The sequence below is a fragment of the Rhinolophus ferrumequinum genome, chromosome 10, assembly GCF_004115265.2.
Source record: "Rhinolophus ferrumequinum isolate MPI-CBG mRhiFer1 chromosome 10, mRhiFer1_v1.p, whole genome shotgun sequence".
NCBI lineage: Eukaryota > Metazoa > Chordata > Mammalia > Chiroptera > Rhinolophidae > Rhinolophus > Rhinolophus ferrumequinum.
In genome coordinates this window covers 71,669,579-71,685,053 of record NC_046293.1, presented here as the reverse complement: position 1 = coordinate 71,685,053, position 15,475 = coordinate 71,669,579, and the positions used below count along the sequence as shown (strand labels likewise).

General features: G+C 35.8%; 1 protein-coding gene across 3 annotated transcripts in view; it reads right to left on the bottom strand.

Moving 5' to 3' along the window:
• NAV3 (neuron navigator 3) overlaps window positions 1-15,475 on the bottom strand; it is a 770,226-nt gene that overhangs the window by 487,128 nt on the left and 267,623 nt on the right. The window contains exon 1 of one of the 3 annotated variants that reach the window (XM_033117414.1): window positions 2,429-2,500. The exons of the other annotated variants lie outside the window; for them this stretch is intronic. The gene's annotated coding sequence lies outside the window, so the exon portion shown is untranslated. Of the gene's footprint in view, window positions 1-2,428; window positions 2,501-15,475 lie in introns of those variants that run through there. 3 annotated transcript variants of the gene reach the window in all.

Genomic DNA, 15,475 nt, shown 5'->3' with positions numbered 1-15,475 from the left:
CATGGCTGCCAGAAGTAATAACTTGCAAATCTGAAGGCACAGCCTGTCCCTTGAACTCCACTAGTAAGATGACATGGGCAATGAATCGGGCAGCTTTTTCACCACGAATAGGAGGGATCTGCAATAGTGTGGTCTGCTGTTCCCACTCCCACTTCCCAGAGTAGTTGAAAGAGAAATCTGGCTGCAGCTTCCCTAACTTTGACCCTAGTCATTTGAGTCCTGGCATCCAGTGTCCAGTTCTGGATTGTCATTTTTCTGACACCTTGTTTCCATAACCTTTTGTGCTAAATCTATGGCACCTCCTCCAACAACTACTTCTGTAATCATTGCAGCCATGAGTTGGTCCCAACACAGACTCCCTTAAAATGCCCTGGGTTATACCATTTGGAAATTTTGAAACTACTGACTTAGTAGTAATATTATTTGCAACAAGCTGTCAAGGACACATCCTTTGTCCAGATGAGTTTCTCCTGCCTTCTAAGCCTGCTTTGTTCCTATTTTCATCATGATAGGTACCTTCAGCATAGCCAAAAGGCAGCGTAACAAGTTGAATGTGGTTTCAAGCAGAAGGGTGAGTTTTTAATTAACGTACAAAAGTTAATATGGCATTTATTTAAGAAATACAGTAAATCATGATAGTAGTATGGGATATTACTACATAAATAGCACTATCCTTGGGGAGGTATGCTGGTATCACATTGCAGAGACCATGTAATGTTTTTGAATTTAGAGAAAAATTACAGTAAAAGGTATTGTCATAGTCCATGCAAAGGATAAAGGGAACCAGAGAAGAACTATATTTACCCGCAACTTTGCAATTGGAATTCTCAAGCTCCAATCACAATGCACATTAAATAATGGGCACTGGCTGAACATTTATAGAAGATCCAGAAGTTGTCTGGTCAGCTTCAAAATGTCAAACTAAAGGTCCACTTATCACAATTATACATTAAAAGCCACATTAATTTCTGCTCTGTTTGTGTGGTTCTACAATATTCTCAGAATTTCTATTTCATTTCATTTAGAACATGAATTTTATAATTAAACATTAATCAAGCTGCAAATATTTATTAAATATCTATGCCCAAGCCAGCTGGAATCCTATTATATTAGACTCTAAAGAAAGACAGTATTTATGGGCTTTAAAGTAAGTAAGCCCTCATCTTTCACAACTTTATTATTTCCCTTAAAGGAAAAAATTGTTATTAAATATTACAAATATTAATCAACATCTTAAAAACGGTTTTAGGCCATCTTAAGAACTTTTTTCAAAATGAGAAAATAATTTTCAAATATATGAGCAATGAAGTTTTACTTACTATGTACACTGATTTTAGTACCTTCAATTCATTTGAGAATGCTACTAAATTTAAAATTCTGGAAAATGCAGAAGATACATTTAAATTTTGAAACCCTGAACTGCAGTTTGCAAACAGGAAAAAAACAACAGTTAATGTATAACATAATAATAGTTTAATGATACAAATAATAATTGAAAAAATTTTCTCTCTTGCCAATATTGCGTTTCTTCTCTCAGGTTACAAATCTAAAATATGTTCTTAGGCAAGAATAACCTGACACAATTTTAAGCTCTTTTACATATGAATATATCTATTGAGTTTTTTTTTTTTTTTTCATTAACTTCATATAGAGCTCATTATCAATTATTCCTTTTGGCTTGTTCAGTTTATGGAGTATTCAGTCCCTTTGTTTCAGAAACTGCCTTGAAAAAACATCAAATCATGACATAACTGTTTTTATTAGTAGTGGTACTAACAGATAATAAAAATCATTAAACTTACTAAGAACTTACTATGTGCCAAACATTGCTCAGAGACTTTTATAAAATAAACAAACAAAAAACAAAAACAAAAACAAACTTTAAATCTTCACAACAATCCTCTAAAGTAAGCAATATTATTATTTCTAACTTACAAATGAGGAAAAAGAAGGTACCTAATTTTGTTAAAGTTGCAAAGCTCATTAAAGGTGATGTCAGCATTTAAACCCAAGCAGTCTGCTTCTAGAATTCATTATCTCAATAATTTTATTATTGTTTATACTTCATTATTACCCAAAATATTTCTTATATGCATTTTTGACCATCCTATGTATCAACTATTTTACTACAAAACTGTGGAAAAACCAAAGGCAACAATTAGAAAAATCTACAACTAGAACAAGTCACTAAAGCATCCCTGATAATTAGGGGTGACCGTCTTGAATTATACTGCAATATCTGAAAGGGCTTAATGAGGTTAAATCTGATAGTTAGATAATGTTGATTTTAATTTTGCAATAAAATGTTAGTTTCTCAAATGAACGTCCCATAAATTGAGGACAATTCAAACACCTGAAACTCATCATTGATTCTTCTCCTTCTCAACCAGCCTACATTCCACTCATCACTGTATCCTGTAAAGTCTACCTTTAACAGCCTCTTCACAACTTCTGCAGTTCCCCCACTGCAAATCAGCCTTCATCATTCATAGCTTACGGTATTCCTAGACTCCGCTTCTACTCTTGCTGGACCACCGGCTTTTCTGCATAAAGTGCAGAGCGATGCTTTGGAAATATTGGTCACATTGTATCTTTTATACTCAGGATCTTGCAGTGGCTTTTAAGGTGGCCCTGAATAAAAGTGGTTCTACGGACGGCTGAGCTACTACGGAGTTCCCATGAGTTTGGAACTTGGCTGCCTCGCCAACTTTATTTCTACAACTTTCCCCTTGTTCTCTGGTCTCTTACAGGCCCACATCATGACCAGTTACGCTCAGGGCTTTAACTAATCTCTGTTCAACTGTTCTCCCCCACATATTCACATGCTTGCATCTGCCCTTTATTTAGTTACTATTCAAAATGTCACCTCTTCAAACAGTCTTTTCTTGGTCAGCCCATTTAAAATAACACATTCTGTCATTTTCTATCCATTTACCCTGCTTTCCTGGTGCTTACCACACACCCTGACACTATTTATTTTCTGTCTTCCCTAATAATATGTAAATTCCCTTAAGAAATTGCTGTATGCTTCATTCCTGGAACAGTGCCTGAAACACAGTGGATACTGAAAAAAAACATCTGTTGAAACAATGGATGAATTTAGATAGAGAATTTCGTCTCATGATCATTTTACTAGTGTAGTAGGGAAGGGCTCTAGCTCTTTGTCATCTTATTTTCTTTAAGGAGATTGATTCTTAAACTCATGCCCTGAGGTTTTTGTTTTGTTTTGTTTTGTATAGACATTTTAATCTATAATCCTCCTTTAGCAAAGACTGTCCATAATTTAAAGATTAAATGTTTGTCTTTATGTTACTGGTAACAATTATTTTCCTGATTGTCTTTCAACAGAAAACTCAAGGACAATCCTGGCATTTGAGCATTCTTTCATAAGAACAAGGACATACAGACAGCTTTCTCTCAGGGAACATGCTAGACCTACATGCTGGTGTGCAGAAATAAAGCTGAGTCCCCTGAAGTTTCTTATCCCTAATTATGCTTCCTCTTACGTAGATACAACTCCTCCAAACTCCCACTGACTCCAATACACCATTCACAGAACGATCGTACTTGCACTTGGGATGGGAAACTCTCGGTGGTACTGGAAATCTCTCATAACGTATAATGGTTCACTTTCCGGACTTCCACTGGCTCAATACCAAAGGCATCCCCCAAGGCACAGCAACAACTAAAATTGTCTCCAAACATGTCCACACCCGCAGTTATGAACCTGTGGTAGACTATAAGCCCTTGAGGTTCACTCTTGTTCTTCTGTAATATTCTCCTCCCAATTGGACTGAATTCTTTGTTTGCTTATAATCCACTGAATATGTTATTATCAGATTAGCTTCCCAAAGCACATATCTAATCAAGTGCCTAAGAGACACTGGGTAAAAACAGGCTTTTATTATCCTTAAATTTACTCGTATTTATTATTTTATTTTTGGTCTTACAGAATTTTAATAAAAGAATCAACCGGTTTTCAGTAACAGGAAAATATTAATACCATATTTTAATTTGAAAAGAACATATTCATGCTATACGAATGTATTCTGGCCTCAAAGCCCATTCTGTACCAAGATACCTAAAGCAGACATGTTGATGAATCATTCCCCTCCCTACTCTGATGTTTGTCAAGTCACACTTCTGTCAATATGGTTTGGTATCCATCGTTTTCTTATGACACATGTAAGATAAAACTCCATTACATATATTATTGATGGAAAATCACTGTGTCTACAGCACATTTTCCAGGTACATACAAATATGTACTTTGCTAGATGGTAACAGAATTGCTATGTCTGCATCTAAATCTCCATAGTGTTTATGAAACCAGATAATGTGGTGAAAAGTAAAGTTTTAAAATATATAAATTACAGATACACATATTAATATATGTATGTAGATAGATAGATATACAAGTATAGAGAGATAGAGATATAGACATAGATAGATAGATAGATAGATAGATAGATAGATAGATAGATATAGATATATATACCACAGAGAGTGCCAAAAAATGTATATACATTTTAAGAAAGGAAAAAACTGTATTAATATATACGAATAACAAAAGATGGATACAAGTCACATTTGACTTCTGCAATTATAAGAGGTGCTCAAAGTGGTTACCATCAGTGTCCAGGCACTTCTGATTACGGCGAACTACCGCTTGAGTAATGTTGACCAAAGTGTCCACCTGTATACATTTTTTGGTACTCCCAGTGTGTGTGTGTGTGTGTGTGTGTGTGTGTGTGTGTGTGTATATACACACATATATACATATATACATATATATATGTGTGTGTGTACATAGACACACGTATACACACACACACACACACACACGTCATCCAACTTTATGTTTCATAAATTCTCCACATCAAAATTAATGTGATTAATATAACACAATCTGCCAAAGCCAGGAACTAAAATACGAGGACTTTATTGTTTTTCTAAATGTTTTGGAACAAATACAACTAGCTTACGTATCATGTTTTCTTGGTCCTTCCATAATCATTTCTCCTCCAACTTCCAATGAAAACTGCATACAGGGGATCATCATGCAGACACAACGGACCTTGATGAGTGTGGCGTGGTGGGAAAACACTGAAGGCTTGAAATCGGACTTTGTGAGTCTCCTGTGTCCTTTATTCAATTTCCTAATCTGTATAATGAAGTAATAATGATGACTGGGGCAAGAGCTACTCCAAAGATAAGGGAACCATAACGTTCTCATCAGAAGACCATGACCTTATACTTGAATGTGTCTACCATCCCTCACCTCTATCATAGAAGCCTATATACTACATTCACCCGAATATTACTATTTCTCTGATTCTAAGACAGAAAACGATAGGGTGGGGAGTGAAAAGCAAATGATGTGACTGGCATTTGCAGAGTCAACTTCTTTTGGTGAGACTTCTGGAGCTCAAAGGTATATGCAATGGAGTTTTGTAGTTGAGGAGAGTTCAATGGCAGTTGTATTGGCTTCTGGCTTCTTCCTTGGGGTTTAAACAAGGTGATGATTTTACCCAATGGCTACAGTGGTTCCTGTCTTAGATCTGATGGGTTGTTGAGTGACTGTTGGGTAGGAGGCCATGGCTTATATGAGTATCAGTATCTATAATCACAGCAACCAAATAGGGCCCAACAGTTCTTAACTAACTAACCACTGGGAGTTTATAGTGATTGACACAAGAAATAGAAGTAAAAGAATTTTATAAATGAAAAATTTGTCAATGATAAACACAACTGTTTGCTTATCACTTCTAATACATCTCACAGAAAGACTGAGTTTCCAAATGAACTAAAACACATCAAAAATCCAATTCTTTAAGAATAGCCTATCTAAAGCAGTAACAATTTGACTATTTTTGTAGCAGGTGGGTTAAGAGACTTATCAGAGGGATAACCTCATAAATTACATAAATGTCTAACCTATGCTGTACACCTGAAACTAATATTATATTGAATGTCAACTATAATTTAAAAAGTCATCACGAGGATATAAAGTAGAGCATGGGGAATATGGTCAATAATATTGTAATAACCATGTTCAGTATCAGATGGGTAATAGACTTGTTGGGGATACTGCTTTGTGAGGTATATGTCTAACCACTATGTTGTTTTTTTTACATCTGAAACCAATTTTTTTAAAAAAGGGAAAAAAAATTGAAGCACTTGTTTTGCAACTCCTCATTGTCTCCAACTTCTCTACTACTCATGATGCCACATCTGCACCTATTTCAAACTTTGACCATGATGTCACTTGTTTCTCAACTCTTTTAATTGATTCTGATATATTGTAACTTTTGGTTTTCATCATTTGCTAGATTTTTAATTGTTTATCCAAGTATTTCAGATAGATGCCAAAATTATTTTGTTTTTGTATTATTTCAGCAGCCAACTGTCTTGGTCCCATTTTTACAAAATGAATGCTCAAAATCAGAAGTGTTATTTTGAAGATTCGACACGAGCACAAGTGAAACTTTATGTGAATAGGGGTATCTGCATTTTTGACTCAGCAACATTTGCCCAACATCATAATGATGAACAAAAACAACCACATTTATTGAATAACTACTATACATAAAGTAACATAAGATAAGCAATTTTCATCATCTATAATTTTCACTAAATTCCATTATAAAGAAGAGAAAGACGATGTTCAGAAAGCTAAGTAACTTTGGCCAAGGCTTCATAGCTAGTGCTTGGAAAAGTTGGGGATAAGAGGAGAAAGAAGATGAATCTTAGGCTGTGACTATAACATCTGTAGTCTTTCTAAAAACTACACAGATTTTTATGATTTGGTCTAAAATTTACTCTACAACAAATGAAAAGTTTTACAATGAAGAAAAACGTGTTTATATTTTGGCAATAAAAATAAATTCAGAAATCTCTACCTTTCACATCATTTTATTAAACCCTTTCTTTAAATATTTGAAAACTTCCAAACCAAGTGTGTGTGCATATGTGCGTGTGTATGGTGTGTGTGTGTGTGTATGTGTGTGTGTGTGTGTGTGTGTGAGAGAGAGAGAGAGAGAGAGAGAGAGAGAGAGAGAGAGAGAGAGAGAGAGATTAGGAATTCGTTATGCAAACTTTCAATTTCTCTCTCCTCCCTTAAAATACTCTTCTACTTCAAAGTCATTTTGAGAATAAAATGCTTCCTCGTGCTCCTTAAAAGAAAACGACAGAGGTACACATGAAGAAAAATGGTGATTTCAAGAAAGTAATTCACAGCACAACAACTCTACTTATTCCTTTTCTTTGCCCACGTGTTCCCTATGATAGCCAAAGCATGTATTCCTTCAATCCTACGAAACCCATGAATGCCATACATCATATATAAATCAACAACCACCAGGATACACCATCTGCAGGACTGTGGAATGTCTGTTTACAAGGCAACGCCCACCTGCAATAAAAGCTCAAGACAAGACAGTACGCTAAGATTCACAGTTATATCTTTAATATGTATGTTTTATTTACTTTGCCAACAGAGTAAATTGTCAAAGTAAGAGGAAATAATGAAATGCATTGCTCTGGCCAGCAGAAAAGATGTAGGGTCTGACTTCTGGATCTGTCTGACATGGTTTACAACCTTAATCAGCAGAAGCTTATAGAATCTAAAAAATATTATTCATGGATATGCATTCTTCTTAAATATTTCAGGAAGCTTTGTGGCTTTTGACAGCATTCATAAACTTAAGGCGGGCCAGGAGACAGCTTTCTTTTCTGAGGAAGCATGAAGGAACATGGTTGGCAATGATTGTTATGTTATGCCAATGTAATAGACCACTTCTTCTAAAGATGGCAAAGTACAATATCTTTTTATAAAGGAAGCATATTATACTACCAGTATTCAATATACTACTAAGCTGGTTTATAAAAACATATTTTCAATGATTATGACAACAAGGTTCCTATTTTGTGAGCAAATCTCCTGAGTCAATCTTTATGTCCCTTAGATTTCAAAGCTACAGTTCTTGGTTACATAACACAAAGCCTATCCTGACAATACACTAAAAACAAAAAGGACACATAAGCCCCTTTGTTACAAAAAGGAACCGCTACTAGACTACTGACAGTTTATTTAGACTGTATGTGCTTTCAATTCTTGATTTGATGAGGGCTAATAATATTTACTGCCTTATCTTCCTTTCTTCTTCCTTCTATTTCTCTGAGGCATTCCAAAATCAATGTATAGATTTTATAAAATACTAATATAATGTAACAGTCATTACAACCATTTTTTAAGAGGGGATCGCTTCAATCTCTTTGTTAATATTATGAGAAATCACATATATGTTAAAATATATTGCAACAGTTTAGAAATTAATTCAATAGTTTACAATTGCCCCATACTTCTATATCATAAATGCTTTTCATTTATCTCATTTATTTTAAATTTAAAACATTAAATGACTAAGAAGAAAATCAATTAATGGGATCATCGTTTAATTATGTTGAGTATAGATGAACAACGTGTTTTCTATTTCAAATAAACAAAAAAATATACAGAGCACTTAATATTTTATGTGTTTAATAGTATCTAATAAAAAGTTGAAAATCATTCCATGTAAGTCCTATATTAACTATTGTTCAATGTAACAAATGAATCAAAACCTAGTGGCTTAAAACGATAAACATTTGTTATTTTGTATTTTCTGTGAGTTGGGAATTTGGTAGCGGTTTAGTACGCTGGTTCTAGCATAGCATCTCTCATGATGCTGCAGTCAAAATGTGAATTAGGGCTTGCAGTCATCTGAAGGCTGGAGAATCCACTTCCTGGATGACTCACTCACATGATCTAGACAAGAGGTCTCAGTTCCTTAACATGTGCTCCTCTCCATAGTGCTGCCTCATGCAAAGGCTGTGTCCCCATAAGATGGCCACTGGGCGTCCCCCCAGGACAACTGATCCAAAAGAACAAGATGGAAGCTATAATGGGTTCTACGACCTAGCCTTGGAAGTCATGCTCTGTCTTTCCAGCAACATCCTACTGGTCATACAGGTCATCTCTATTTCATGTGGGAGGAAACTTCTCAAGGACATGAATACCAGGCAGTAGGGTCACTGGGGAACATATGGAAGCTGGCTACTACAATCACCTATCTTACAAAGTGGTCAAAATTAAATAACTGTCAATCCACCCTACCAAATTCAGTAGTGAGTTGTCCAAAGAACTTCCAATAGGTGTGGAACTCAATGAGAGAAACTATAAAATGTGTCAAAGATAAAGTCACAGAAGATGTCCTGGGGAAGCCCATAAGAATGGATATGTGATTATTTAGAATCATGTAAAACCTCTAATGAATTCTGCTATGTTCTTCTTGAATTACAAAAAAATGTGAAACCAGCTATTTAAAATAACCAGTAGTCTATTCACAGTAGCTTAGCACTTGTAAAATATAAAAGAAATGAAAAAGATACTGAGCTTTTCTGGAGAACATTACTCCACCAACACAGCCAATAAGTGGTCTTTGAAAATGAGATGTATGATCACATAGGGTAGATTTTAATACACAATTGTATATGTAGTAGAAATAGAAGGCTTTGGAGTCAGGAAGACCTTGTTTCCCTGCTTGGTTCTGATATTTACTGATTCAACTTAGCCAAGTAACAATATTTCTGAGCCCAGTTTTCTCACCTGTAAACTTGTCCTATCTACCCCATTGCTTATTAGGGCTCACAGAAGCCTACGTATATGTTGGAGATAGCACCAAGTCATATATGTTAAAAAGGGGTATGGCTTGGGGCGGCTGGATGGCTCAGTTGGTTGGAGCGCTAGCTCTTAACAAGGTTGCTGGTTCAATTCCTGCATGGGATGGTGGACTGGGCCCCCTGCAACTAGATTGAAAACGGCAACTGGACTTGGAGTTGAGCTGCACCCTCCACAACTAGACCGAAGGACAACGACTTGACTTGGAGCTGATGGGTCCTGGAAAAAACCACGCTGTTCCCAGTATTCTCCAATAAAAATAAATAAATTAATAAAGGGGTATGGCTTGTTTTTGAATATTACATTGAATCATCAAGGCAGTTAAGCATTCATTAGGAACTACCCAAGGATGATTAGCTAACCAGTCTCATAAAAATGAAGTAGCTAAAGAAATAAAAGACAGAAAACCTCCATTAGATAAAACTTCTGCTTTAACATTATTTGTAAAGAAGCAAAAGGAAGTAGGAAATAGACAGGCTTCCCTTGGTCTGTGACAAGAAGGAATCCTAAGATTAGGCAAGATCATCATGTAATTCTCAAGGAAAACTAAAGGGCTCATTTAAAATCAATACTTTCTTAAAATGGTATAAAGAACACTTCATGAAACTTTTCTAACAACAAAATATACTCTTATGGAAGTCTAAGAGTTGTGACCTGAGAAATACAGATTGAAAAATTACTGCATTTTTAAATATTTCAAAGAAACAAATATACTTATCAGCTTCTATATCACAGATTATACGTGAAAAAAGGTACTACTTCTTTTGGAATGCCCTTCCCCTTGCTTCTTCATCTTGCTATCTTTTGGTTGACCTAGTCCTACCGGGCTCAGCTCAGGGCTCATCTTCTCCAGAAAGCCTTCTGCTGCTGCTGCCACGTCTCCACTCAGGACTAGGTGCTGTTCTCTTGAATGAGCACAGTCCCCTGGATGGTAATGCCCTTGATGACGACAATAAGGAACATGTGCCACAACTAACATTCTTTAAACACTTCTATACATGGAGCACTGTGTAAAGTACTTTATATGTGTGATTTGTTCAATCTTATCAACAAGTGTGTGAAAGCAGGTAGCACTATGATTTCATATATGATTAAATGAGATACTCATTGTTTAAGTCACACAGTCAGAAATGCTGGAACCAGTCTCAGAATATATGACGTTGATAATTAAGTTTGCAAACATGCTGCAATGATGTTGCTAACCTTTTTTTGATATCATTATGAATTTATACCAACTGGACAAACAGTTAACCAAGTTTACTACTTGGAAGTGCTGAAAAGGCTGCATGAAGTTAGATGACCTAAACTTTTCGCCAATTCTTGCATCACAACAATGCACCAGCTCACACGGCACTGTCTGTGAGGGAGTTTTTAGCCAGTGAACAAATCACTGTATTGGAACACCCTCCCTACTCACCTGATCTGGCCCCCAATGACTTCTTTCTTTACCCGAAGATAAAGGAAATATTGAAAGGAAGACATTTTGATGACATGCAGGACATCAAGGGTAATACAATGACAGCTCTGATGGCCATTCCAGAAAAAGAGTTCCCAAATTGCTTTGAAAGGTGGACTAGGCACTGGCGTCGGTACAAAGCTTCCCAAGGGGAGTACTTGGGAAGGTGACCGTAGTGACATTTAGCAATGAGGTATGTAGCACTTTTTTTAGGATGAGTTTGCGCACTTAATTGTCATACATTGTAGGCAGTCTGACTTACGTTCCTAACTTCTAAGTGAATACTGCCTTATCTTATTTATTTTTAAGTACTCATTACATAGGACACATAGGGGCTCAACTATATTTTTTTTCAAAAAATAAATGATTTAAAATCTATTATAGTGATAAGTCTTTTAAATATGAATAAAAAGTTTCTACTCATTAGTATCATCAGACTGAGACAAAAGGTTTCTAGAAAACACAGAGTTCCTAACGTCACAATAAAGGATGACACTTGCATTATGAAAGGCTATGTGTTTAAGAAGCATCTATGCCTAGTTGTCGTTTCCCTAAAGACTGTCGATTCTCAACCAGGGGTGATTTTTCCCCCGCATGAGACATTTGCTAGTGGCTGAGGATATTTTTGTTGTTACAGCTAGGAAGACGGTGCTACTGACATCTAGTGGGTAGAAGCCAGGGATGCTGATAAACAGCCTACAGTGTCATGAACAGCCGCCCACAACAAGGAATCCTCCAGTCTAAAATGTCAGTCGTGGTACAGACCAAGGTAGTCTTGAATATATATTTCCTCCTAAACTTTAATATACTTACTACGGAATCTCCCCTAACCTCCAAATTCCATAATGTTTTAAATTCTAAGCAGCGGTAAAACAAAAACCTAGTTTCAAAGGTCAAAAGAGAGCTACCAAGGCTTTGGAAAACGCTGACTTCTAGGAAGATGAAGCCTGACCTCAGAAAACACTAGAACATCAGAAGCAAAAGCAAAAGTTGGTGGGGAGAAGAGCTTCTTACTGAATACCTACTTGGTTCAGGCTACGGGCTAGGAGTCTACAAACATCACAATACCCCATGATGTTTCTTCATTCAAGAAGGAACTGAGTCTTAGACAGGCAAAGTGATTTTTCTAGTGTCCCAGGTTCAATGAAATAGCAAAGCCCAGACCTATACATGCCTGGTTCAAAGCCAATGCTCCCACTTTATCTGATTACACACTTAATACTTAATGTTATACGGAGGAAGCCTAGCAGAAGGAAGAGAAAACCAGGCCCCCAGTTCACCTTTACATATATCGACGAATCAGCAAATAGCTTGCTTTGTAGTTAAATAAATGGTTTCTTTGGGAAACAAACAAATAAAACTGAAGTTTCTAACAGACAAAAAGACAACCCCCCAGAGAAGAAAAATACTTCAGTAAACAGCAACATGAAACAGAAAAACAAATGACAGAGTGTGTGGGTTTCTACTGTGAAAAGGCCATTTATTCTCCACATACTACACTTCGAGCCTCACCCACAAATACTGAGAACAATAATACCCTTTTCTCATTCACAGGCACAAGTGCGGGAACAATACTGGCTGCCATGAATACCAAGAACTTCCCTCCATTATTCTCTGTAAAATGAACAGCAAATAATAGCAAAAGAGAATGATGGGAAATGAGATGGCACACTCCAAGGACAGAGGACACCTGAGGCACAATTTTCATGTAAAAAGTTCCTTTGCCCCTCCCTGAGGCTAAAGGTTGCTCTCTTTTTTCCCAGACTTCTGTCTTTACTACAGTGTTCCAATACTCCCAAGTTATGCACCACTATAATCAACTTGCTTACACATCAAAAACACTGGTAAAGGGAAATGAAAACTATTGTTTTTTGTTTTTGTTTTTTTAAACAAAGAACAAATTAAAGTAGAGGAGGACTCATATGGGCATCAAATCCATTCATTGCAGTACTGAGAATTCTATTCTGAGCAAAGTATGCAAATAACTAGTCAATAAACAAATCAATAAAATCTAGTTGATTCTGCTTCCAAGGCAAGATGAAGTCAATGCAAGATGGGATCAATGAGACAGTGAGATTGCCATGAAAGGAGACTCCGTTCTAACGGCATGGGCTGGCATTTTAAAAATGAGAAGAAAGAAAATAGCTCATCAAAAATATTTCTAGAAAACTGTAATTCCATAAAGTAACAAAGCAGCATTAGAGAAATGTATCGCCTTGTTCTAAAATCTGTTGGGTTCCCTCAATCTACAAGGTAGTGATAGGTTTAGATAAATCATGTTCCCATTAAGCCACGTTATGCTGGAAAAGCAACACTGAGACCACCAAGAGGACACCCAGGCTTTCCTGGGGCCTCCCACCTCCACAGTGGGTGAGAAAACACTAAGTCAGAGGACTGCAGACTGCAAAGAGCAAGGGCAAGTTAACAAGCTCCCTACCTGAGAGAACACACCATTTGCCTTCACATAACAACCTCTACCAGGAAGAAAGGCATAATCACGGACCTTACAGATTTATCTAACAGTGGATCAGATATTTATCTTTGCTTCTATGGAAACTCAAAATTGCGTATTTTCTACAAGTACAGATCATTACTGGAGGCACCTGCCATATGATTAATTGAAGAGCGATTCTTCCACAACCAGGGTTAAATATTGGATGTATTTCCATCCAATTCACATAGTACAGTGTATTTAAAATAATATTGTAATATAAAATAATTTCTCCATCAATTCTACTTCTAGAAGTCTAGTCACACACTTTACTATGGGACTGTGAACTCACGAGATCTAGTCTGGCAAAATATTACTTTATAGTTCATTAAGAAGCAACATTAGAAATGTACAATAAAATCATAACAATAAATACCATCTAAAATATGTGATACAATGTTGCTGGGATCATTAGCTAAGTAACAGCACTTATAGGAAATAAAAAAGCAATGAATGGTAGCAAACATCAGAGTAAATGAATATCAGCTTCTTGAATCAACATTTTAAAACATGAAGAGAAGCTTCTTCCCTTTTCTCCCAATGGATAGAGTACTGTTAGTCTGTTTCATATATATGTACATACCCTGTTTCCCCAAAAATAAGACCCAGCTGGACAATCAGCTCTAATGCATCTTCTGGAGCAAAAATTAATATAAGACCCAACTACATTATATTTATTATATTATATTAATGTTATATAAGACCGGGCTTATATTATAGTAAAATAAGACCCAGTATTAGATTAGATTGGATTAAATTAGATTATATAAAATTCGGTCTTATGCTATAGTAAAATAAGCAAAGTTTTGCTCCAAAAGACGCATTAGAGCTGATTGTCCAGCTAGGTCTTATTTTCGGGGAAACATAGTGTATGTATGTAAGTGTGTATATATATGTATATATACTCGTATATGTGTGTGTGTGCATATTTGATAAACTATACTCATTTATTTCTCCTTTTATTTCCGTCTTTTTATTACAGCAGTTTTGCTCATCATGTTTAAGTATGCACTTCAAAAATATTTCAGGAAAAATCAAGGCTTTGTATAATATGCATGATTCTACTTCTGGTGTGTGTGTGTGTGTGTGTGTGTGTGTGTTATAAATTGAAATACACACAAAAACCTGTTAACCTTGGTTGCCACTAGAGAGTTGAACTGCTGATTTATAGGTGATTTCTTACTTTTCATTTTACATATCTTTATGCATTTGAATTTCCTATTATGTGTACCTATTTCTTTTAAAATATAGTTGAAACCTTTACATAGTAAGAAAATAATAATTTACAGGAGAATAAATACCAATACTTAGCATTTCATTCTCTTGCCCAGTCTCATCAAACTCAATTGAAATTATAAATCCTTTTTCCCAGAAAGTAGAGGCATAAAAATCTAGGCATTGCCACAAATTTTCTTGAACTCAAGGAAAAGCTTTCTGACAGGTGGAAAAGAGAAACAAAATGGACCATTAAAATAAATGGAAAATTAGAAAACAAAATTGCTTTCTCAGGACAAAGATTTCACTGGGAAGCGTTGCCTTGCAGGGTGCCCTTATTAAAGTACTTTTAGTTTTACCCTCTGATATGGGTTATTAAGTACAAGACTAAACTCTTCTCACACTGACATTTAAAATGAAAGTATTATTAAAGTGCTCAAAGTTAGCAAACACAGATATTACTATTAAGCAGAGCTATACTTTTTTTTTAATGTAGGGCTTTTGAAAATTATCTGAAAATTGGACAACCTCCATTATCGTATAGTTTTTACTTCTCTTCTATCCTACTTGCTTGTCTATTTTATTTCTCAAA